At 34.4% G+C, this 24822-nt stretch overlaps 1 protein-coding gene and 1 pseudogene across 37 annotated transcripts in view; both read right to left on the bottom strand.

The window, feature by feature from the left end:
• LOC145296067 (tyrosine-protein phosphatase Lar-like) overlaps window positions 1-24822 on the bottom strand; it is a 1305806-nt gene that overhangs the window by 997003 nt on the left and 283981 nt on the right. The window lies entirely within an intron of this gene.
• Window positions 15865-16006, bottom strand: LOC145296395 (U2 spliceosomal RNA; annotated as a pseudogene).

Below are 24822 nucleotides of genomic sequence, written 5' to 3'. Positions count from 1 at the left end.
AAAATGTGTTTTTAATATGAATATCAATACACAAAAAGACCAAATTTATAGGAGTAATATATATATATATATATATATATATAACTACTTAATTTACTCACATAAAATTAATATACGAAAGTATAGATTTATGCGTAAACTTTAAGTATTTACTTGAAAAGTGCTCAATACGTAGGTAGAGCTAGTTAATAAGTTATGAAATGTATATGGCGATTAAGCTACACTGAATATTCCGCGTTTCATCCACTCTAGGATTCTTCAGGCTTTATATATATATATATATATATATATATATATATATAGAGAGAGAGAGAGAGAGAGAGAGAGAGAGAAAGAGAGAGAGAGTGAGTGAGTGAGTGAGTGAGTGAGTGAGAGAGAGAGAGAGAGAGAGAGAGATTTGGTGTTGGTGATTGTACATTGAAATTCAAAGATGACGTAACTAAAAGAAAACACAATTGCAACTTCTCTTCCAATTTTCGGATTTTGTTATCATGACCATAGTCCTTTATTTTCTGTTAAAGGTGATGAGTTCCTATTTTTCTGATGAGTAAGGGCGTAATAAATTAAAAAAAAAAATGACATAATAATTACATGATTTTCCGCTACGAAACAGGTGCTGTCAAGAATTGCCCATTTCAACATATTTAAAAAAAAAAAACGTTAAGATGGACAACATCTTGAAATTTGGAATATAGAATTTTGTCATTTATTTTTTACTAGCGGGGGTACCCGGCGTTGCCCGAGTGTTTGTTTCCGGGACGGGGGGGAGTTTAAAAAAATGTTATGGTAGGTAAGTAGGAAGGATCAAACCCGGAGTCATGAGTAAAAGTAGGAAAATAAAGTGTGAAAAAAAAAAAACATCTGCAACGTTAACAGTTCGGCCACCAAGAAAAGTCCATTCCAGTTATTTAGGAAAAAAAAAAAAAAAACGACTACGGTAGGTCGGCGCGAACGTGAAAATATAATGTGAATTGTCCAGCACGCTAACCACTACGCCACAGAGCACTGCAGCTTAGTTTAGTGATTTTAAATAACTTTACATGAAAGAACTACGAAGCCAAACTGGTGTTCTCTTCTCAACTGTTCCTTGTGAACGATCCCCAAACGGTGTTAAGTGGTGGTAGGGGGAGGAGGAATTTATAAGAGAGAAAATATTTTACCACTTCCATTGATCTTAACCGATTTTGGCCGTGACTTCTCAGCAGAAAAAGTATAGAAATCTAAGATTATCGAGGAATTTGAGAAATAATAAGCCTATAACACACCTCAGATATTGTTCTGCCGTTTGTGCATATTATATTTGCATGAAATATCTTGATTTTTAATCCTATTAAGGTCAAAATCAGACGGGAAAAATGAGTTCATTTTATTTATATAGAGATATGCTCTGTAAGTACATTGAGCTTCATAAATTAGAGGATTGGTATGAATAAAAGGTGAAATATATTTTTCCCAAATAAATAAATATATCCAGTGAACAAAGTGCAAGTAGGACAAACAATTGCACTTGAAGGGATAGCTCGAATCTTATCAAATAATCTTAACCAGATGTAAAAGCTCGATAAAACCAAAAAGGAGATAGAGCTTATAATAAGAACAAATAGTACCTATTTGTGAATTATCCCACGTATTTCTGCCTTTTGGATTACTTTGGACCATCTTCCAATTACGCGATTCCTTGGATTTTACTTGTGCGAATGGAAATTTAACTAACTTTCTTGGATTCTGCATCTTTAGATTTTACCGTCATTGGATATTTTGCCCTTCACTAGTCTATCCATTCACGTGAAATCACTTTTTTTATTCACCCTATTCCCTCTGCTTCACTTTTTGTTATTAAGTAAGATCTTTGACTTACTTGCAGTTTCATTTAATATTTTTGCAAGCGAAATCCGATCCCACATTTTGCTAAATCCTGCCCTCTAATGAAAAGGAAAGTATTTCTTCGAAACTCCGCGGATTAAGGACTATCCACTTATTTAGTGTTTCCTTTGTAAAATGCAAAAAGTTTTAACTCTTTTTCAAAGTGTTTTTTAACATGTTTTAATAACTACTTGTTCTGATTATATATACATACATATATATATATATATATATATATATATATATATATATATATGTGTGTGTGTGTGTGTGTGTCTTTAAGATTGTAGTTTGCAAGGAAACAGTCCCATAATGTTAACACAAACGGGGTTTATATGTCGTAAAAAAAAAGAAAAAAGATAAAGAAAAAAAAGAAAAAAAAAGAAAGAAAAAATAACTAGTCAAAACACCGTCACACATACCCGCACAATACCATGAAAATATCGACAGAAAGTTTATTAGTAAAAAAACAAAAATAAAACAAAATAAACAACAAAAAAAACAAACAAAAAAAAAACAAACAAAAAAAAACAAAAAACAAACAAACAAACAAAAAAAAAACAAAAAACAAACAAAAAAACAAAGCCAAACAAATAAAGGATTTGTTAATCTAGAATTTGGAGACGACCATACAGTAATCTGCAGGGAAGTAGTTCCATGGAAATATAATAAAAAAAACAGAAGAGGGTTGATTATGCCGTAAAACCAAACAACAATGAACACATGAACACACCTAAATAAGATCGTATTAAATATAACATGCAAAATTTTATAGACACGTTAAAAGCTTGTATAAAACCAGGAAAGGGTTGATGTGCTGTAAAACCAAACAATCACCTCCTAGAACTTGAATGGCTACTGGCGAGAACTTGAACGCCTTCTAGAGTATCTAAGGTTTCTATGTACAAGGGTTTATCAGGACGACCTAGAATAAGGATACTTTTCCCTACGCATAAACCCTGATTACATATTGAGAATCATATCGTATTCGCGGCCCAAATAACCTCTCCTTAGTATGGTTAGCCAACGCTTGCTTTTACGAGGAATAGTGCACCTTCTTAAAGTGATGTTATCTCAAATAACAGCACGAAACTAGATACTCAACCAGACTAGATGGATTCTTGTCCTAGAATATAGCAAGACCAAGGGATCACAAGGGAGGTATAATATAAGATATTTAAATGGTAAATTGGAGATAGTAAAAAAGCTGAAAACATAATTTTCCTAACTCAATGTTTGAGAGATAAAGGATGGCTTGAACGGAATATTCGAATATCTATGTATCTAATCATACAGAGATCAAGTGTTTGCCCTCGGAAGAGGTTTATTTGATTTCTGAGGACTTCTACTGAAGTAAAACGAAACACAAAAGACAAAAACAAAAATATCTATCATATAAATCTCACCTGTCTGTTTAAATGTATGTATGTATGTATAGATGTATGTATGTATGTATAGATGTATGTATGTATGTATAGATGTATGTAGGTATGTATAGATGTATGTAGGTATGTATAGATGTATGCATGTATGTATAGATGTATGCATGTATGTATAGATGTATACATGTATGTATACATGTATGTATGCATAGATGTATAGATGTATACATGCATGTATAGATGTATGCATGTATAGATGTATGCATGCATGTATAGATGTATGTAGTATAGATAGATAGATGTATGTATGTATTATGTATGTATGTATGTATTATGTATGCATAGATGTATGTATGTATTATGTATGCATAGATGTATGTATGTAGTATGTATGCATAGATGTATGTATGTAGTATGTATGCATAGATGTATGTATGTAGTATGTATGCATAGATGTATGTATGTATTATGTATGCATAGATGTATGTATGTATTACGTATGCATAGATGTATGTATGTATTACGTATGCATGTATGTATTATGTATGCATAGATGTATGTATTATGTATGTATAGATGTATGTATTATGTATGCATAGATGTATGTATGTATTATGTATGCATAGATGTATGTATGTATTATGTATGCATAGATGTATGCATGTATTATGTATGTATGTACTATGTATGTATGTACTATGTATGTATGTACTATGTATGTATGTACTATGTATGTATGTACTATGTATGTATGTACTATGTATGTATGTATAGATTTATGTATGTACAGATTTATGTATGTATTATGCATGTATAGATGTATGTATGCATAGATGTATATATGTATGTATGCATGTATAGATGTATGTATGTATTTATAGATGAATGTATGTATGTATAGATGAATGTATGTATCATGTATGTATAGATGTATGTATGTATTATGTATGTATAGATGTATGTATGTATTATGTATGTATGTATTATGTATGTATTATGTATGTATTATGTATGTATGTATGTATGTATTATGTATGTATGTATTATGTATGTATAGATGTATCTATGTATGTATAGATGTATGTATGTGTTATGTATGTATAGATGTATGTATGTATTATGTATGTATAGATGTATGTATGTATAGATGTATGTATGTATAGATGTATGTATGTATGTATAGCTGTATGTATATATAGATGTATGTATGCATGTATAGCTGTATGTATGTATAGATCTATGTATGTATGTATAGATGTATGCATGTATAGATGTATGCATGTATGTCTGCCTAAAACTTTCGAAAGATGCGGCAGATTTTCACGAGATCGGTATCGTTTTGAAGCACGTCCCTTCGTAGAACAAATATCGAAAAACTGGCTAAAAACATTAATTACTTCATCTTAAACTGGGAAGTTTTCTACAATGAGGGTCGTCTTTTTTTTTTTTTTTTTTTTTTTTGCGTCGCCATTTTTGCAAGTCATTCTATCGGTTGGAATGACTTTACTAACTTTAACGTTCCGAACTTCTGGTCGAGTCATGGAGCAGGGGTAAAACTTCAGATTTTATTTCACTTTCTTTTCCACCTTCACGTCACGGGTTCAAGTCTGCCTACTACAACTTTTTCTTTTTTGCTCAACATACGCCTCCAAACATCCAGGCAACGCCGGGCACCCAGGCAAATATTAAATATGGCAAAATAAAATTTTATGGGTCCGTTAAAAGCTTTATTAAAAACCAGAAGAGGGTTGATGTGTCAAAACCAAACAATTAACATACGCGCGCACACATACACAAGCAAGATTATCTATATATCTATAAAAGTGAGACTGTGTGTGTAAAGACACTTCTCAACCTATATAGTCAACCAATTTTTGATCTTCAGAATTTGATATATAGAGTATTCAGACATGTGTAAAACTTTTTAAATGGTGTTCATCCGGAAAAAAGGTGCTGCTAAGGAGTCAAAATTGAAAAATTTGTAAGGGAGGGGGTCATCGGATTTTTATCCGTTTGTTAACTGTTTCACGAATGCGCATGCATGAATCGTTCACATGACAGCTTCCTTTGGTTAAGAATAAGTAGGTTTCAAAACAGTTTTTAAATATTGTGTCAAGCTGGTCTACTGGTTATCGTAGTTGATCGACTCTTTAGGTTTTGGTTTCGATCTCAGCTCGAGTATTTTTTTACTTTCAAGAAGTGAACTGTTGAAAAAAAAAAAGTAATACTCGCGTGCACATATCTCAATTTCTTTCCGTTTTTTTTTTACTTCATTTTTTAAAGGAATTATTTTAATACCGGACAAAGCCGGGTACATCTTCTAGTATCAAATATATCATGTAAAAGTTTATAGGAACGTTAAAAGCTTTATAGGCTCAAGACTAAATATCAATCATTGGTATTGATTCATATCAGACGCTTTCTTTGTTCTGTTCTTTAAGTAGGATGTGAAATTTTCCTGTTTTGTTCATCGATTCGGAGAAACAGATGGAAAAAAAACACTTGCATCATCCCGGGCGTTATTTTATCGATACAAAATGCTACAACAACACTGAAAGGGCAACGTTGCTTAGTAACAAAGGATTCAGATATTAATATTCATAAGTTCGAGAATATACTACGGTAATACTCATAGTATATCTGTTTATGAACAGTATCTTTTTTACATTGACAATATTTCATCATGACGTGTGAAATAGACGAAGCGAAAAACAGAAACGCTAAGGACCCGTGGCATAGTGGATAAAATACTTGGTAAAATTCAGTTCAAAGTTGCACTCTTCCGGATGTTGAAGGTTCAATCTTCAGTGCAGGCGATACTTAAAATACATAAAGATTAAAATAAATTAAAAATTAAATAAAAATTAAAATAAATTGCGAATTACTTGAAGCGTTGCTGAGGGTACGAGCCCATGCCACCCCCGTGGATTAAATACAATGGTTCCATTCAAAATTCTGTGCAGATTCCCGAGTTTGACAGAAAGATTCCAGTGTTTAAAAAGATAAACCTGAAGAAGGCCGAGGGTTATATTGACTGAAACGTTGTGTGAATAACACTCAGGATGAGAACAGCAGTCACAATAATTAAAATTATGTGAACTATTAATCATCAGCTCCAAAATTCAGAAACAATATATATTTTTTTTAATAATAATAATAACTAGCGGGACCTGTGAAAATTCCACAGGGGACTCATTCAAATGTAATATATTGACGTTGGCATTCTATAGATGTTCAGTGTAAATGGATATGCTCTGATATTATTGTAGCTTTTTTGTTAAAACTGCAAATATTGAAAAAAAATGGATAAAAAACAATTATTTCTTTTTTTCCTCAACGGGGCACTTTTCTACAGGGAGGGGTACCTTTTTTGGCCGATATTTTCGAAAGTCATCCCCTCTTTTCGATTGACTAGCCTTAATTTGAACATTCGCCACTTCCGGTTTGGTGATGGACGCAACAGCAAAGACGACACTTTTTTTTATATTCTTTTCTTCCATTACGGTACAGGTTCGAGCCTGCCTGCCTACTACCACTTTTTTTTTTGTTCAACACACCTTCAAACACCCAGGCAACGCCGAGCACCCAAGCTAGTATATATATAACTTTCTTTCTCAATAGGTAGCCTTAAGGATGCTCCAACCGGAAAGAAGAACAGTCGTCTGTATAATTCAAGGAGAGTAAAAAGTGGATCTTGCATTTACTTTCGGCATACGTGTAACTCTCGCTTCCTTTATTTTTCTCCTTTAGTCCTCACATTCCAGGAACGAATTTTCCGACAAAGAGGGAAGGATTGCTGTTTTCTGGGTCATATAAGCGCTATAGGGCTATATATCCAATTTTTGTTGTATTCTAAAGCAATATTACACCATGTTCTTGTCCAGAATGGCCTAATTCAAATCTAACTTTTGACTAATGGAAAACAAAGTGTAGATGCAGACATGACATTGTCGGTGTCCCATGACATAATTGGATTGTAATGAGACATTATAGAAGAATGAGTCCGAGTGCAGAGGTTGCTTCATCTATTCATAGGTAAATGATAACATTATATTTGATAGAAGTACGTTATGAGCCAAGGAGGCATATTGGCAATAGAAGCCATCGTATATCAGAACATCTACAGACATACGATAATTTTTTGGAAGATTTCCAACACAGGGGAAGTTGCTGGTTAATTGAATGGCATGCTTGACTTATAGAGTGACTGAATATTGGCAAGTACTGACTTCTACAAATGTGTGAATATATATATATATATATATATATATATATATATATATATATATATATATATATGTGTGTGTGTGTGTGTGTTACATATGCATTTTTATATGTGTCTATATATATATATATATATATATATATATATATATACGTACATACATATACGTACGCATATATACATTTATGTGTATACATATGTATGTACATGTATATGCATATATATGTACATATCTATTTATACATATATATACACGTATTTATACGCATATGTAATACACATACATGCACGTATGACTAAACATGCTTGTATAAATAAATATGCATATATATAGTCATCCACATACAGTATTGTTTCGCTGTTTCACAGCTCATCAGTGCGGCTAGACAGGCAACTACCTCAAGCCAGGATTGAAACCCGACCGTCTGTACGACAATCAAGGCTCCTATATATATATGATTTAAAAGGATAAAAAGTAAAGTTATATACAGACTTTATTACACTGTGAAATCAATAAGGATTGTAGAAAGAGGAATAGGGAAGGAACTTTTTTAGACCATGGTATTCCAGAGCTAAATGCTTCTCTATTGATTATTATATTGTACTCAGTATATAGTATTAATTTCAAAAGTTGAAAAAATATTACTTGAGTGCCATCAGCTAGAATTGAAACCAAAACATATAGCTCCCCAGCCTTATTCATTACTGTTTCCACTAACGTCAGAGGGATAAAAAAAAAAAAAAAAAAAAAAAAAAATTTAACCTACTTTAACGTATAAATATATATGCGTATAAGGGCACTTTAAGTCCACTTACATCTACCATGTTCAAATTGTTTTCAATTTTGATCCCTTAGCAGATATTTTTACTGGCTAAAAACCAAATCGAATTCGTTCCACAAGTTCAAACGCCCTATATATCAAGTTTCAAGTCTGTAGACTAAATAATGAAATAGTTTGGTAGAGACAGTTCCTCAGGTAGACAGACAAACATGGACATACAAACACACATAATAATGTACGCATTGTATTTTACGTGATTCGGCCATCATCAGCATCTATGTTCATAAAGAAACCTCCACAGGGAAAATTTATTGCATTCCACATTCAATAGTTTGTATTACATTAAAAGCTTCTTTTTTTTACTAATAGCTAGCAGCAGCTAACATATGCAAATGACCCAGCCGGTTGCACGATGTGATGTCACAGCAGAGATACAAAGACAGACTTTGTCGGAGAAAGGTGTTCAGAGAACCACGTATTTGGAGAAGCAGAGGTAGTCGAGACGTGTTCTGAGAAGCAGGGGTATTCGAGACGCGGCCGGAGAAGCAGGGGTATTCGAGACGCGGCCGGAGAAGCAGGGGTATTCGACACGCGGCCGGAGAAGCAGGGGTATTCGACACGCGGCCGGAGAAGCAGGGGTATTCGACACGCGGCCGGAGAAGCAGGGGTATTCGACACGCGGCCGGAGAAGCAGGGGTATTCGAGACGCGGCCGGAGAAGCAGGGGTATTCGACACGCGGCCGGAGAAGCAGGGGTATTCGACACGCGGCCGGAGAAGCAGGGGTATTCGACACGCGGCCGGAGAAGCAGGGGTATTCGACACGCGGCCGGAGAAGCAGGGGTATTCGACACGCGGCCGGAGAAGCAGGGGTATTCGACACGCGGCCGGAGAAGCAGGGGTATTCGACACGCGTTCGGAGAAGCAGGGGTATTCGACACGCGTTCGGAGAAGCAGGGGTATTCGACACGCGTTCGGAGAAGCAGAGGTATTCGACACACGTTCGGCGAAGCAGAAGTATTCGACACGCGTTCGGCGAAGCAGAGGTATTTGAGACGTGTTCGGCGAAGCAGAGGTATTTGAGATGTGTTTGAAGAAGTACACGTTAGAGAAGTGTTCGGAGAAGCAATTGCTCGTGATCAGAGAAGCAAATGTTCGAAACATGTTCCAAAAAGCAAATGTATTCGAGCCGTGTTCAGAGAAGCAATTGTTCAAGTAGTGAAAGATTTTTGAGCTTGACAAGATACACTTGAAGGTGGTCGGAGGATCCATCGACCGAAACGTTGTGAAAATAACACTCAAGAGTAGAACAGTGGTCAGAATAAGCAAATACTACAAACTGTCAATAAGAATAAAAAGAAAAAGTTACATTTTTAACTCCCTCTTCCATACAGAAAATTAGTCGTTAGGAAATAAATATTATATTAGAGTATTAATTTACCATAATAAAGTCACGATCATATTGAATTCGACGATTTAATGTTTTTGAGTGTGCCTTGTGTAGTTTATGACTTAACTGGACACACAGACAGTGATTATTTCGACTGTCTTTATTATATTAAACTAGTAGAGTTACCCGACCTTACTCGAGGTAAAAGTAACCTATTTCTATTAAAACTTTGCTTTACCTCTCTTGATCCGTCTCTATCTTTCCTCTCCCCCAACTCCCTCTTTTTCCTCCTTGCAACCCCTTTCTCTTTTATTGGACATACACACATACAACTTTACTCCGTATAATAGATTCCTCACAGAATTAGTCGGTATTTTATTTTCCAAATTTGTACATAATAACACTTGAAAAACCGACTCTCCTTGAAAAAACCCGGCCCAGTTTACCATCAGAGAATAAATAATATTTTCCTAACTTTAAGATATTGTTCATCCTGGTGTAACCTTTTTTTTAACGGTGTCCTTACATTTCAACTGACCCAACACGTTGTAGACTCCATCGCAAGGAAATAGAAGAAAAGAAAAAAAAAAATCAACACACTTATTTATTTTTTACAAAAGCCTTTGTATTTGGTATTTCTAATAGCACATTTTTTTCTAAATATTTAAACAGTTTATTTTTCCTTCTCAGGCTGTGTGTGACTTTTTGTCCCTGCTGTGACGTCACCCACGCCTCGAACATGCGCTTCTCTTGTCACGTCTCGAACACATGCTTCTCTGAACAGTCTTCTCCATCCAAGTGTGCGTTTTTGTCTCTGCTGTGACGTCACATTGCGCAGCCGGCTTGGTCATTTTTATATATAAGCTTTTGCTGCTACCAGTGTCAGCAGATTTTTTACACTGAACAAAACTGATCAAGAGTATACTAACTTTGTAGGTGTTTGTTCTGTAGGTTTTGACTTTTAACTGGACATTCGCGCACAGATAATTGTTCTTTATATACCACATATTCTTTAGGCATTCGGTAATAATAATAAAGGCGTTGATATGCCGTAACACACACAGTCAAAAGGTTAAAAGAGTTTTATAATCAGCTTATATATATTTTTCAGCCTAACCCAAATCCTTCAATAAAATTCTGATAAACATTCCTTGAATTTATTTAATCCTTTTTTATTTATTGATTTGTGGACTATTCTCCTCATCTTCTATAATAATTGTTGCTTCATGATGTTTCGGCTAACTATTCCTCTGGCCTTTGTCAGGTTGTTAACCTCGGCAGGATAGAAATGCAGAATCTTCAACTGTATCTTCAGTAATTACTGACTCCATAGTTGTTGTCATCTCACCACGTTTTGGCCAACTAATCCTCTGACCGCCTTTGGGTGGGATTGAAACCGCTATCTTCAGACAATGCTCACCTGCACAACAATTCAACATCTCTATCCACATTTCAATCCTACCCAAAGCTGGCCAGAGGATTAATTGGCCAAAGCGTTGTGAGACGATAACAACTATGGAAGGCAGTAGTTACTGAAGTTACAATTGAAGATTCAACGTTCCTGTCCCGTCGGGGTTAACAACCTGATAAAGGCCAGAGGGATAGTAGGTCGAAACATCATGAAACTACTATAGAAGATAAGGATAATAGTCCGCAAATAAATAACTAAATGTACAAAATACTTATCTCAAAATTTAAATAATTAAATAATTATACTAACTTTGTGGGTGTTTTTTCTGTAGTTTTTGACTTAACTGAACATACGCGCACAGACTAATGCCCTTTATATGCCATATATTCTTTAGGCATTAAATAATCTTAATAAAGGCATTAAATAATCTTAATAAAGGCATTAAATAATCTTAATAAAGGCATTAAATAATCTTAATAAAGGCATTAAATAATCTTAATAAAGGCATTAAATAATCTTAATAAAGGCATTAAATAATCTTAATAAAGGCATTAAATAATCTTAATAAAGGCATTAAATAATCTTAATAAAGGCATTAAATAATCTTAATAAAGGCATTAAATAATCTTAATAAAGACATTAAATAATCTTAATAAAGGCATTAAATAATCTTAATAAAGGCATTAAATAATCTTAATAAAGGCATTAAATAATCTTAATAAAGGCATTAAATAATCTTAATAAAGGCATTAAATAATCTTAATAAAGGCATTAAATAATCTTAATAAAGGCATTAAATAATCTTAATAAAGGCATTAAATAATCTTAATAAAGGCATTGATATGCCGTAACACACAAATAGTCAAAGGTTAAGAGTTTTATAATCAGCTTATACATTTTTCAGCCTGACCCAAATCCTTCAATAAAATTCTGATAAACATTCCTTGAATTTATTTAATCCTGTTCTTCAATTCCTAAAACATGGCAGAACACACTAATCCATTTAAGATGATCCCAACGTGGCTACATTCAGTTTTGGTCATAAAGTCCAGTCCCAGTGAGAGAAACAATAAATTAAATAAAAAATACACAAGAACGTTCGTTTCTCTAATTGCTAATAAGAAGAGGAAGAAAGAAAAAAAAAAACTGCCTTTGCCAATCCATTTTTCAATAAACCAATTCGTTATAAACACTTTCAATGTTGACCTTCAAAACAGCTTAAACTTCAATTGAACACATTCCATTTTAAACACGTTCAAATGTCTCAGGCACTAAATACAAATGCAAACATCTACGGGAAGGACTGTTCTGATTAGTGCAGGCTGTGTGGTGTGACTCTTGAAACAGTGTCATACATTGTTAGTGCGCGTTCTACACTTGCTCAAAAAAGAGTACAAGAGTCGCCATGACAAAGTATGTGCAAATCTGCATTGAAGTATGTGCCAGAAGTTTGGAATCCAAGTGAGGGACAAATGGTTCACCATCACCCAGAAGAGGTAGTGAAAAATGAGGACGTTAACATTCTCTGGGATTTCATGGTTCAGTGTGACCGAGGGATTGTGAATAAAAAGACCAATGAACATCAAATTATAAACATAGCTTGCCCAAGTTACCTCGACTTAGCAGGTAAGAAGAATGAGAAAATATGGAACTATCGGAAATCAAGGGTGAAGATTGTTACGTTGTGGAATGTAAAACTTTCATCGTGCCAATCATCATGGGTGCACTTGGCTCAATTCCAGATGATCTTGAGAAAGAGTTAAACTCCTTGGGAATCAAACACAACATCACCATACTCCAGAAGTCAGTTCTGCTTGGCACAGCAAACATCCTATGCCAGATGTTTTCCATCTAATTGATGTTTAGCTTTGGTGTAAAAACCCGCTTTTGAGTGAAAAAAAAAAAAAAAAAATAGTGTAAAGCATCACAACACTGTAAAGTTAACGAATGTTATAATAATAATAATAATAATTATAATAATAAAAATAATAATAATTATAATAATAAAAATAATAATAAAATAATAATAATAATAATAATTATAATAATAAAAATAATAATAAAATAATAATAATAATAATAAAAATAATAAAATAATAATAATAATAATAATAAAAATAATAAAATAATAATAATTATAATAATAATAATTATAATAATAAAATAATAATAATAATAATAATAGAATAATAATAATAATAATAATAATAACAAAATAATAATAATAAAATGGTGATACTCGCCTCAGTTAATACCACATAAAATGGTCATGAAGAGTCAAATAGAATGAAAAGACCCGGGAAGAGTACCATCCAGACCTCCACTAGAAGGAATGCATGCAGAGTGTACTGAAATCTTAGGTAGGCTTATTGCTACTAAAATTTTCAAAAAAATAAACACTGACAGTCGTTGTTAATGAGAAACCAATGGTAAATGGCTGTAACAATCATGCAAAGTGATTTGCAGAGAATAGTGGAAATTTGGGGAGACTTGCTGTCACTCAGACAAAGATATTGATCTGTGTGAAACTCCTTGATAGTAAATAATAATAATAAAAATCGAGGAGGGTCAAGGCGGATGGAAAAACCTAGGAGAGAAAGCACTAATCAGACCTCCACTAGATAAGTGTGAAAAGTACAGGGACATTGGGAAGGCTTCTTACCATCCAAATCCCAGTGAAGACCAATGGTTACTGCCAGCGAGAAATCAATTAAAAGTGGATACTGCAATAATGCAAAATCATTTGCAAAGGTTTTCAAAAAAAGATGGAGTGTACTAGAAATAGAAAGAGACTAGAAAATGTAGCTGGTATTGCCCAGTATTAAACGCAACGTTAAATTTCTTTTAAAAAAAATTAAGTAAAAAATAAACAGAAAGAAACGGAGACATGTGCATGCGAGTATTACGTCTTTAGTTTTTTTTTTTAAACAATTCACTTCTTGTAAGTAAAAAAAAAAAAAAAAAAAAAAAAATTACTGGAGATCGAAACTAAAACCTAAAGGCAGTGAGTCAATTATGATAACCATTAAGCCAGATTAACACGATCTTTAAAGAGTGTTTTCAAACCTACTTATTCTTAACATGATGTGAACAATTCACTCATGCGCAGTCGTAAAGCAGTTGATAAGCAAATAAAAATTTGATAACTCCCAAATACCAATTTTTTAATTTTAAGCCCTTAGCAACAGTTTTTTTTTTCCAGATAAAAACCGATTAAAACGTTTTCCACATGTCCGAATACCCTATATACCAAATTTCAAGTCTGTAGATCCAAAATTCATTGAGAAGTGTCCTCACACACCCACATTCTCACTTTTATAGATATATAGACTTGTTGTCACCTAGTCTCCAGGAGACACCACCGGTTATTATCAATGAGTAATCTTTGATCATGACCTGTGTGAAAACTCCTAGGAGTACAAATAATAGTTAAATAATTTTATCTTTATTTTTAAAGCTTGTAAGATTCAATTTCATTTTTATCCCCCCCCTCACACACTTCCAAAGGCATCGCTGGTTTAGGCATGATATTTGTACATCATTACGCGACTTCAAAAGAGATATTCAAAATGGCTATGCTGACAAAGAAAATGGTGGATTATCATAATTATCGATATGATCGTGTTGAAAGAAAATAAATGCCCATTCTTAGCCGACGGCAATCAGGTGGGAGTAAAACCGTTTTGTGAACGATCATGAAATTAAAGAAAAAGAAAAGGCAAAATACAAAAGACGACATTGTTCATCCCAAAAACAAGATGGATGAAAAGGAATAGAAAACCTAAAGTCGAGGTTTTTAGTCAATTGTTAAATTATTGTGCATTTTATTTTACTTCTGAATAACCACTAGCTTGTCTGTCCTCAACTGCCCAGAAGTGCAGCTAAAAGATCTTGCAAAATACCACAATAAAGAACTGTAAAAAAGTGTGATATATTTTCATGGCAACATGCTTCAAGAACACAAAAGACCATAACCTAGCTAGAAAATGTCACATTCATACTACTAGCATAAGAATCTCCCTTTCTGAGGGCCTCACTTCTAGTTCAGAAACACGCTTGTTCTAATGGAAAATACCTAACCACCTGAGAACTGTAATGGGGTGATGAAAAGTTGCTATGGCAAAACGGGGTCACAAAACTGGCCCGACCATCTACGAATGTTGAAAGGAGGACTATGCAATGCAACGCTGCTTTGTCTGCCCTCTACTGGCCAACCAGTTCAGCTTGAAAACTCTTGTAGAGTACAACAGTAATAAAAAATGCTGTGTAAAAAAAAAATAGGGGGGGGGGGCTGTTGTATAACCACATGCAGAAGAGAAAAAAAAAACCCTAAGCTAGCAAGAAAATCACCTTCCTCACTTACATGGGAATTTCTCCTTCTGATGTTCTCCTCGATTCAGTAGCACCCTGGCTCCCATGTAAAATACTTAACTGCCTGAGTACAGCAATTGGACAATGAAAAGTTGGTACAAAAAAAACAGGGCCACAAACTTGGCCCAACCATCTGCAAATGTGGAAAGGAAAGACCAGTTCAGCTTGAAAATTCTTGTAGAGTACAACGGTAAAAAACAAGACCGATAGCCATTAGTCGCATGCTCTCGTGTAATGAATGAATGCGTGAATGTAGGATTGACATGAAATTCTTAAAGATAAACTAAAATGACCGAAAAATGGGCTGAAATGACTTAAATAAAAATTGAATGACTTTAATGAACTTAGGGATGACTTGAATGCTTAAAAAATAACTGGAATCCTTCAAAAACAACTTGAATGATCTGGAGAATGACTTGAATGGCCTTGAGACTGACTGGTTGTAAAGTAGCTGATCATTTTACATTAAATTAATACAGAAAAGTGATCCCCCACTTTATATCACAAAGTTACAAACATAAGTACAGCATGTAGTAAGAACAGATACTACACTTTGATCTTGGCCAAAAGGCCAAGAAAAGGGTATTTATTTGCTCCTCCACCGAGCAAATTAGGCACAAGGCCGAATTTTAATGTGAGGAGTGAAGGGGAAATGGGAATCAACTCCCCGGGGAGTAGGGGAGCTGGATAGTGACAATTGGTATGAAGGGTTGCCTCTACATTGACCAAGGTCTTATATGTGGGGCTGCCCCCACATATGGTCTTTGCTTGCAGTATCTGCCAGAACAGATACAACACTTTGATCTTGGCCAAAATGCCAAGAAAAGCGGTATTTATTTGCTCCCCCACCGAGCAAATTAGGCATAAGGCCGATTTTTAATGTGAGGAGTGAAGGGGAAATGGGGACTAACTCCCCGGGGAGTAGGGAAGCTAGATAGTGACAATTGGTATGAAGGGTTGCCCCTACATTGACCAAGGTCTTATATGTGGGGTTGGTATCTATTTGCTCCCCCACCGAGTAAATTAGGCATGAGGCCGATTTTTAATGTGAGGAATGAAGGGGAAATAGGGACCAACTCCCCGGGGAGTAGGGGAGCTAGATAGTGACAATTGGTATGAAGGGTTGCCCCTAGATTGACCAAGGTCTTATATGTGAGGTTGCCCCCACATATGTTCTTTGCTTGCAGTATCTGCCGGAACAGATGGTATTTATTTGCTCCCCCACCGAGCAAATTAGGCACAAGGCCGATTTTTAATGTGAGGAGTGAAGGGAGGGGGAAGGGAAAAAGGGGACCAGCTCCCGAGAGGTGGGAAATGGGAGCCGGTCAAAGGTCAGGCATGTGGGGCCGCCCCCACATCTGGTCTTTGCTAGTCATAGCTAGTCCTAGCTAGTCATAGCTTGCAGCATCTGCCGGAACAGATACTACACTTTTATCTTGACCAAAAGGCCAAGCACAAAAGTGTTATGGACAGACCGACAGACCGACCAACGGAGTGACTTATAGAGTCGCTTGCATGCGACTAGAAATACTGTGTAAAAAAATGTGAGGGGAGGGGTGTATAACCACATACTTAAAAGCCATGCAGAAGAGAAAAAAACCCTAAGCTAGCAAGAAAATCACCTTCCTCACTTACATGGGAATTTCTCCTCCTGAGGCTCTTCTCCCCGATTCAGTAGCACCATGGCCCCAAGGTAAAATACTTAACTGCCTGAGTACAGCAATTGGACAATGAAAAGTTGGTACAAAAAAACAGGGCCACAAACTTGGCCCAACCATCTGCAAATGTGGAAAGGAAGGACCATATGATGCAACACTGCCTTGTCTGCCCTCTACTGCCAATTAATTCAGCTGGAAAGATCTTGTAGAGTACAACAATAATGAAAAATACTTTGTTAAAAGGGTAGGAACTGTTGTACGGCCACATGTTTAAAAGCTATGCAAAGAAGAAGACCGCTAGCTGGATAATAAATGTGCCCTTCTACAAATTACTTCTGGAAAAATGGCGTTTTTTGATTTTCAAACATCTTCAGGTTATTTTTAGTTGTATGCTAATTAATTCGACAAGATGTCAATTTGAATAAAGTAAGCTTATCTATTGCGCCAAACGTTTTCTTCCACATAAGATTCTTCTTCATCTTTACAAACCTACTACCTGATCTTGTACGGAGGACCGTTTTCTTATTTGTCATAATATCGTATGAATCCTAAGGTTCTATTGTTGGCATTGGTTTCCCCGATAATTTTATGGTCAGAATTCTTTCCAGAAGACATTGGGTACTTACTTATTCTTGCCTAAATCTGAATTGCTTATGATGGACAACAACATTATTGTCCATTTTGTATATCAATACCATGTTCTAACGAAAGTGCCCCTTAGCTTTAATTTCGGCAGCTTCGTAATTTTCGCATCCTTTACTTTGTCTTTTAGTCCTCGCATTCTATGATATGCATTTTGAATTGAATTGAAGAATTGCTGTTTTCTAGCTCAGAATCTATTCATGTTGCACTTATGGTTGGTTGCCATATACGACACAATCACGTTGACACACTGGTTCTTGCCAGATCACAAAAGTTAAGCAACGTTGATCTTGGCCAGTACAAGATGGATGACCATTTGGGAAGGTGAGGCGCTGTATGTATCGCGAGGCAAAATACCAAGTTGAGAAACTGGCACGGTCTATCCTTCTCTCAAGGGTAGATGGGTCTCTCTTAAGCCGTGGTAGGCACTCCGTCTAATGTTGGCGTTACGATAAAAAATACCCTTGATAGCCCTGGTGAAGCATCAAGCATTCAGCTACCGATAAGATTTGAATTTCACTACAAACTTGTGTAGTGAGTTCAATCTCGGCTATGGCCGTGCTGGGTGGGTGGATGATTGGGTTTTGACTTTGAAGTAGAAGTTTTTTTTGGTTTTTATTTTTTAGTTAGCTCCTTACATCAAGTGGCTTCATGCCTTGTCTGGAGTGACTTCCATAAAAAAAAAACAAACTTTTTGGGATCATGAAAATCACTCTCAAAATATAAAATGAAATAAGAGCCGGCTATTTTCAAACTAGATGAAACCTGCTGATTCCATGTTTCCAAAAATGCGAGAACAGAAATGTCTTTGGATAAAAAATAAGATAATTTATCCGTATTTTGTAAAAAAAAAAAAAAAAAAAAAAAAAAAAAAAAGTCATCACCAACACAGAAGAACTATAAACAAAAAGGTTGTCTTATCTATCTATTAGTGATGGGACTATTCCAATATTTTTCCTGATTCCGATACAATTCCCAATTCCGTACTCAATTACAGATTCAGATTCTTTATAAATCTCTAAATATTTAAATATAAAAGTGTTATTTTGTCCCCGTTAACGTAAAAACACATCTTAAATGGGCCTATGTTTTCTCAAACGTAAAAACACACTTGTTAGGAGGTGATCTAGAGATTTTAGTCTAACTGGAAGCTTAAATAAATATTTATTATTACTACAAGCAGTGGATTGGTTGGTTGGTTGGTTGTTTTTGTTTTATGGCATATCAACCCTTTTCAGGTTTAATGCCGAATCCAAAGATTTTGAAGAAATTTTTTTTAAATAGAATATATTTGTTGTTTTCAAGTCGGTTTCTATTTAACCCATAGTTGGGACCCTAACAGGTACTACCACTCCGGGTCAGAGTGGACCTGGTAGCAATGGCAATTAAAGGGTGGCTCCACACTCCCTAAAGCCCGCAAGCTGGGGCCTCACCATCGGATATAGTTTAAGGTCATACCCAGGACCAAAAGCAGTGGAAGACGTTACTTAAACCAAAATCAAATAAAAAAGATAATTTGAGGAATCGGGTTTGGCATCAGAAAATAGGCTCCAATTTTTCCGATTCTGATACCCCAAAAAGTTCTGATTTTTTCGATTCCCGATTCCAGTTCCGATTAATTGTCCCAACACTACTATCTATATATCTATAAAAGTGAGAATGTGTGTGTGTGAGGGCACTCCTCAACCTATATACTCAACAAATTTTTAATCTACAGACTTGAAATTTGATATATAAATATTCAGACGTGTAGGAAACTTTTTAATCGGTTTTTTATCCGGAAAAACGGATTGCTAAGGGGTTAAAATTAAAAAAATAAAAATAAAAAAATTAGTATGTGGGCGTCGTCGGATTTTTAAATTCTGTTTTCAACTGTTTCACGACCGCGAATGCACGGTCAAGAAACATAACAGCTTCCCTATGTTAAGAATAAGTATATATTTTTAAACGTTTTTAAAGATCCTGTCAATCTGGCCTAATGGTTATCGTACTTGACTCACCCTCTTTAGGTTTTAGTTTCGATCTCAGCTCGAGTATTACTATTTTTTTTTTACTTACAAGAAGTGAACTGTTTACAAAAATCATAATACTTACATGTCAATTTTTTTTTCTGCTTTTTATTTACTTCATTATTTTTAACATTACATTTAATACCTACAGTGTTTCTGTTTGTAATAAATAAGAAATCTGCGTTAATTAAAATATAATATTTATATGTATTTTATGACCGGGCAACGCCGGGTACATTTGCTAGTAGGTGATAAAGCTCGGCTGTGCTAATTACTGTATTAGCTGAACCGACCACATAGCAATAAACAATGTTAGATGGTTATACGGTAAAATAAATTTTAGTATAAAAATGTGATGTAAAGATTAAAATACCTTTTGGAAATTCCACTGAAAGAAAAAAATAAAGACAATTTTCTAAAAGAAAAAAAAAACAAACATTAAAAACATCCCCAAAAATCTATATTCACTCAGTAAGAAAAAAAAAGAAAAGAAATCAGAAACAAAGGAAAAAGGCGTTTCTAAAAATAAAAAATGAAATAATAGTCAGCCATTTTAAATTGGAAGAAACCTGCTGATTTCGTGTTTCAAAGAATTGCGGGCACAAAAATGTCTATGATGAAAAAAAAAAAAAAATTAAATAAATATATTTATTCGTAGGATGTAGAAAAATATAATCTAAAGAACTGCATTATCAGAGGAGGACTATAAATAAAATGGTCGCCTTTCCGTATATATTTTTTGGCGGGAAAATATGAAGACGAATCAATCGAAAAATGAAAAGCAGTTGAAATTTTTTCTTCCATTAATGTGCTGACAAGATCATGTCAGTTTTTCAGATATAAATGTCTTCCTTATATGAGAATCATGATTTATCCATTTTTGCAACGAGGAAATAACCTGGTAGATATTCAAGACAGAAAAAAAATACATCTTTTTAATGGCCTTTGATATGGGAACATTTATCTTTTATATATATCTTTCATCACTCTTTCTAGAGAAGTTAGGTATATATATATATATATATATATATATATATATATATATATATATACACTATCCTGGGTCCCCGGCGTTACCCGGGTATTTGTAGGTGTGTTTTGAGAAAAAAGAGTTGTAGTAGGCAGGCAAGCTCGAACCCATGGCACGAAAGCAGAAAAGTGGAGGGTGTGTGTAAAAGTGTACGTTGAGAAAAAATTTTTTTAAAATAAATAAATAAGAAATAAAAAAATAGGAGTAGTAAGTAGCTTCAAATCCGTAACGCGCCAGAGAAAAAAAGAGGTGACCCCCCAAAAAAAAACAAACGGCTTTTATCGATGCACCTACTGTGATTGTGACGTTACGGGCGGACGAAATAACGTCTTTTATACGAGGTCGTCGGCGCGAGGTTTGAATGACTTGCAAAAATGTCTGCGAAAAAACCGACCCTCCTAATAGAAAACTGCCAGTTGAAGGAATAAAGGTTTTGGGCCAATTTTTCGATATTTGTCGTCCGAAAGGTCGATCTTCAAAAGGATACTGATCTCGTGAAAAAGGATACTGATCTCTGTCGAAAGTTTTAGGCATACATGCATTTAAAAAGACAGGTGATATATATATATATATATATATATATATATATATATATGTGTGTGTGTTTTTTGTGCATTGATATTCATATTAAAACCCGTTTTTCTATTTATTTAGAATTTAGTTTTTTTTTATCTTTTCATGCCACTACTATATATAAAGTACAATATAATAATCAAAAGAGAAATGGATCTATAATAATAAATATGTAATCTGCATGAATTAAATTATCATATTTAAGCGTATCTTAAGTTGTAGTTTACTTGACGTATTGCTGATTAAGTATATTGCCTTATGTTAAGTATATTGTTATGTTATTTTTAAGGTTGATAGCAATGAAGAAAACCGGAAGAGTGAAAGTAAATATGAAAAAAAAGAAATAATTGAAGACAATATTTTTAGGTATTAATCTTCACAATTATGTATTTTTAATAAATCTTTCACATAAAATATCTGTAAATGTAAGGCATACTCAGAGACTTAATACCAATATATATATATATATATATATATATATATATATATATATATATATATATATATATAGAGAGAGAGAGAGAGAGAGAGAATGAATGACAAAAGTCTATATTCTAAAGTTCTTGATGTTGACCATCTTATAATTTGTTCCTTTAATTCAGTTGACATTTATAATTCTTGACAGTATCTGTTTCGTAGCGCAAAACCAATCATTAAAATATTATATCAACTAGTGAATCTATTTTGCCTTTAACTCATCAGAAGAACAACAACAATCAAAAGGAAATAAAGTACATCAAAGAATATCACAGGGAGAGTAACAACAGGTGCTACACCTTGCCCAAGGGTGACCAAGAACTATGTAAGGCAGGGAAGTCTAACGTATTATTCATCCCCATTTACCTGAATATATACAGCACTTTATATTCTCAAATGGTCACCCATCTCGTACTGACCAAACTCATTGTTGCTTAATTTCAGTGATCTAACCAGAACCAGTGCTTCAACATGATCATACCGAAAATTGAAAGAGAAGTTGTAAATACCTTTAATATGTTTCCATGTTTGATTGTTGCTATTTCTTCTGATGAGTTAAGGGCAAAATAGATTCACTAATTGATATAATAATTGATTTTGCGCTACGAAACATTTGCTGTCAAGAATTGTAAATATCAACTGAATTAAAGAAATAAATTATAAGATGGTCAACATCATGAACTTTGAAATATAGACTTTTGTCATTTATTCACACACAATATATATATATATATATATATATATATATATACAGATTAGAAACTGAAAAATTATTTGGTTAACAACCTTCTACAGATTGAAGGTTCAATCCGCAGTGTGGTTGGCACAAAGAATATAATTGCAAATTGATAACTTCTATCTTATCATGGCTGACGGGATGGAATGGATTCAATAAACACTTCAATAATATACACCATAAAAAGACAGGAGGTTCTATCGGCCAAAACGTTGTGCGAATTACACTCAGGATATGAACAGTAGTATGACTAATACAAACAACGAAATAGAAATAGAATAAAAATCTGGAATCGGTATTTTAAAAATAGACTGTGTCATGATGACCTTGCGATTGGAACTCGACGACAGAATCGAGATTTTATCGTGTTGTTGCCACTGATGATGATGATGATGGTCTTCTTCTGTATAACACCCTCGGGCCTCTTATTGGCCATCTAATTTATTTACCAAGAGAACTATTTAATCTGCAAACCAGCTTAGCTGTATAGGTCATCTTTCGGTTGCACACCTGTAAGGCTTTTTTCTTTTTTTCTTTTTTTTTTTTTTAATAATTTATTTCTGTTACTTCTTAGCATAATCCAATCTTCAACCTAACCAGGTTCGATTCTTCCAATTCGGACACACGCTTTGGCAACGTTCCTTATCCGACCGAACCCTCCCATTTTTGTTTTCCCAACACTTGCTTGCCTCATCGAGCGCATTTCCTCAGGGCAAAAATGTACGCATCGATTCTAATAAAAGAAGAGTGCAGATTGTGAATTATGACCCAATATGTCCATGCCCTCGTTCTCGTCTTAGAATATTACCATTTAAATAGGAAATGTATTTTAGAAGGAACGGATGGATTTTTTTAATATACTAGCTGTTCCGGTCTAGCGTCGCTTGGGAATCTTTTTACTTTAATTCTGCCTAACGTTGCAGGTTAAAAAAAAAAAAAAAAAAAAAAAATTATTTTTTAAATAAGATTTTTAAAGCAAAATTTAATTTTAGAAATACTATTATAGCATTTACTCTTCAGTTTCCTTTGTGTTGGTCTTGTGACTTCAATATACTCTTCGTTGTAGTCACTTTTATATGAGTTATCCGATGTTGATTGACACTGACATTTTTTTACCTTTAAAATCATGACCATATATATATTAGTTTTTTTTTTTTTTTTTTTACACGGAAATCACCACTTATCAAGGCCCGGAGGCCACTCGAGGATAAAGGTTAATGGGTATACATTATTCAATGTGATTATAGCGTAGTAAACATAAATAGTGGGAATTTTGTCAATTGGATTACTTAGGGAGACGGTTCATCAAGAACTTGTTTACATTGGACTTGAAGACAATCAGATTGTAATCAGCTGTAAAGCAGGCAATCGGAAGAGAGTTCCACAGGCGTGCAGTTCTAAGAAAGGAGCTTTGTTCACGGAATCTACATTTAGGTTTAGGCACAAATAAAGGGTGTGGGAATTTATTTATAGTGGTTTTGGCTAGACGAGTGTTTTTCGTAAAAGATTGGCGAGGGAGAACCATAGATTGGAGCTCAGAGAAGCACTTGTCATGGAAATAACGATAAAGCAGAGACAGACTCGCAATGTCTCTTCTGCGGGAAAGAGGTTTCAGGGAAGAGAAAAGGGCATCCCCCACTAAACTACGAAGTCTATTTTGAACTCTGTCAAGTCAGGATAAACTGCTTCTAGCAGCTCCTTCCCAGATGTAGCAACAGTACTCCATCGTTGACTGTACAATATGAAATAATCAACTCTATAATAATAAATACGAAATCTACGTAAATAAAAATATCATATTTAAACATATTTTGACAGGCCTACGCCGGGCGTCACCGCTAGTATTTAATAAAATCCAACTGGGTTTAAAAAATAATTTTATAACAAATATTCAAATCAAACTTTGTATTGGTGGTATTCTACTTTTTTAGGCAATTACGTGTGGCTTAACGACCTCGTCACTCGGACTTAGGGTTAGTAGTAAAAGAAATTTAACTTATCTCTCTCAACGAAATGCTTACAAATGAAATTTTAAAATAAGTGTAGCCCCTTACACATCCGTGACATGCGTTGTCATGGAACGGTTAATAGAAGTAAATAACATAAGTATTTCTTTCGTCCTAGAGTCGATTAATATCAGTCCAAAAAAGGTGCAGTTGTGGATTGCGCAACCATGGCTTCAGTACACTTTTTGTACAGTCACTTTTACATGAGTTGTCTGATGTCGGTTGAGACTGAAATTAGATTTTAATGTTGTATTATGTCTCTTTAAATA

This window comes from Euprymna scolopes, chromosome 16, assembly GCF_053919585.1.
Source record: "Euprymna scolopes isolate OS-2025 chromosome 16, ASM5391958v1, whole genome shotgun sequence".
NCBI classification, from domain to species: Eukaryota; Metazoa; Mollusca; class Cephalopoda; order Sepiida; family Sepiolidae; genus Euprymna; species Euprymna scolopes.
This window is presented reverse-complemented; position numbering and strand designations above follow the sequence as displayed.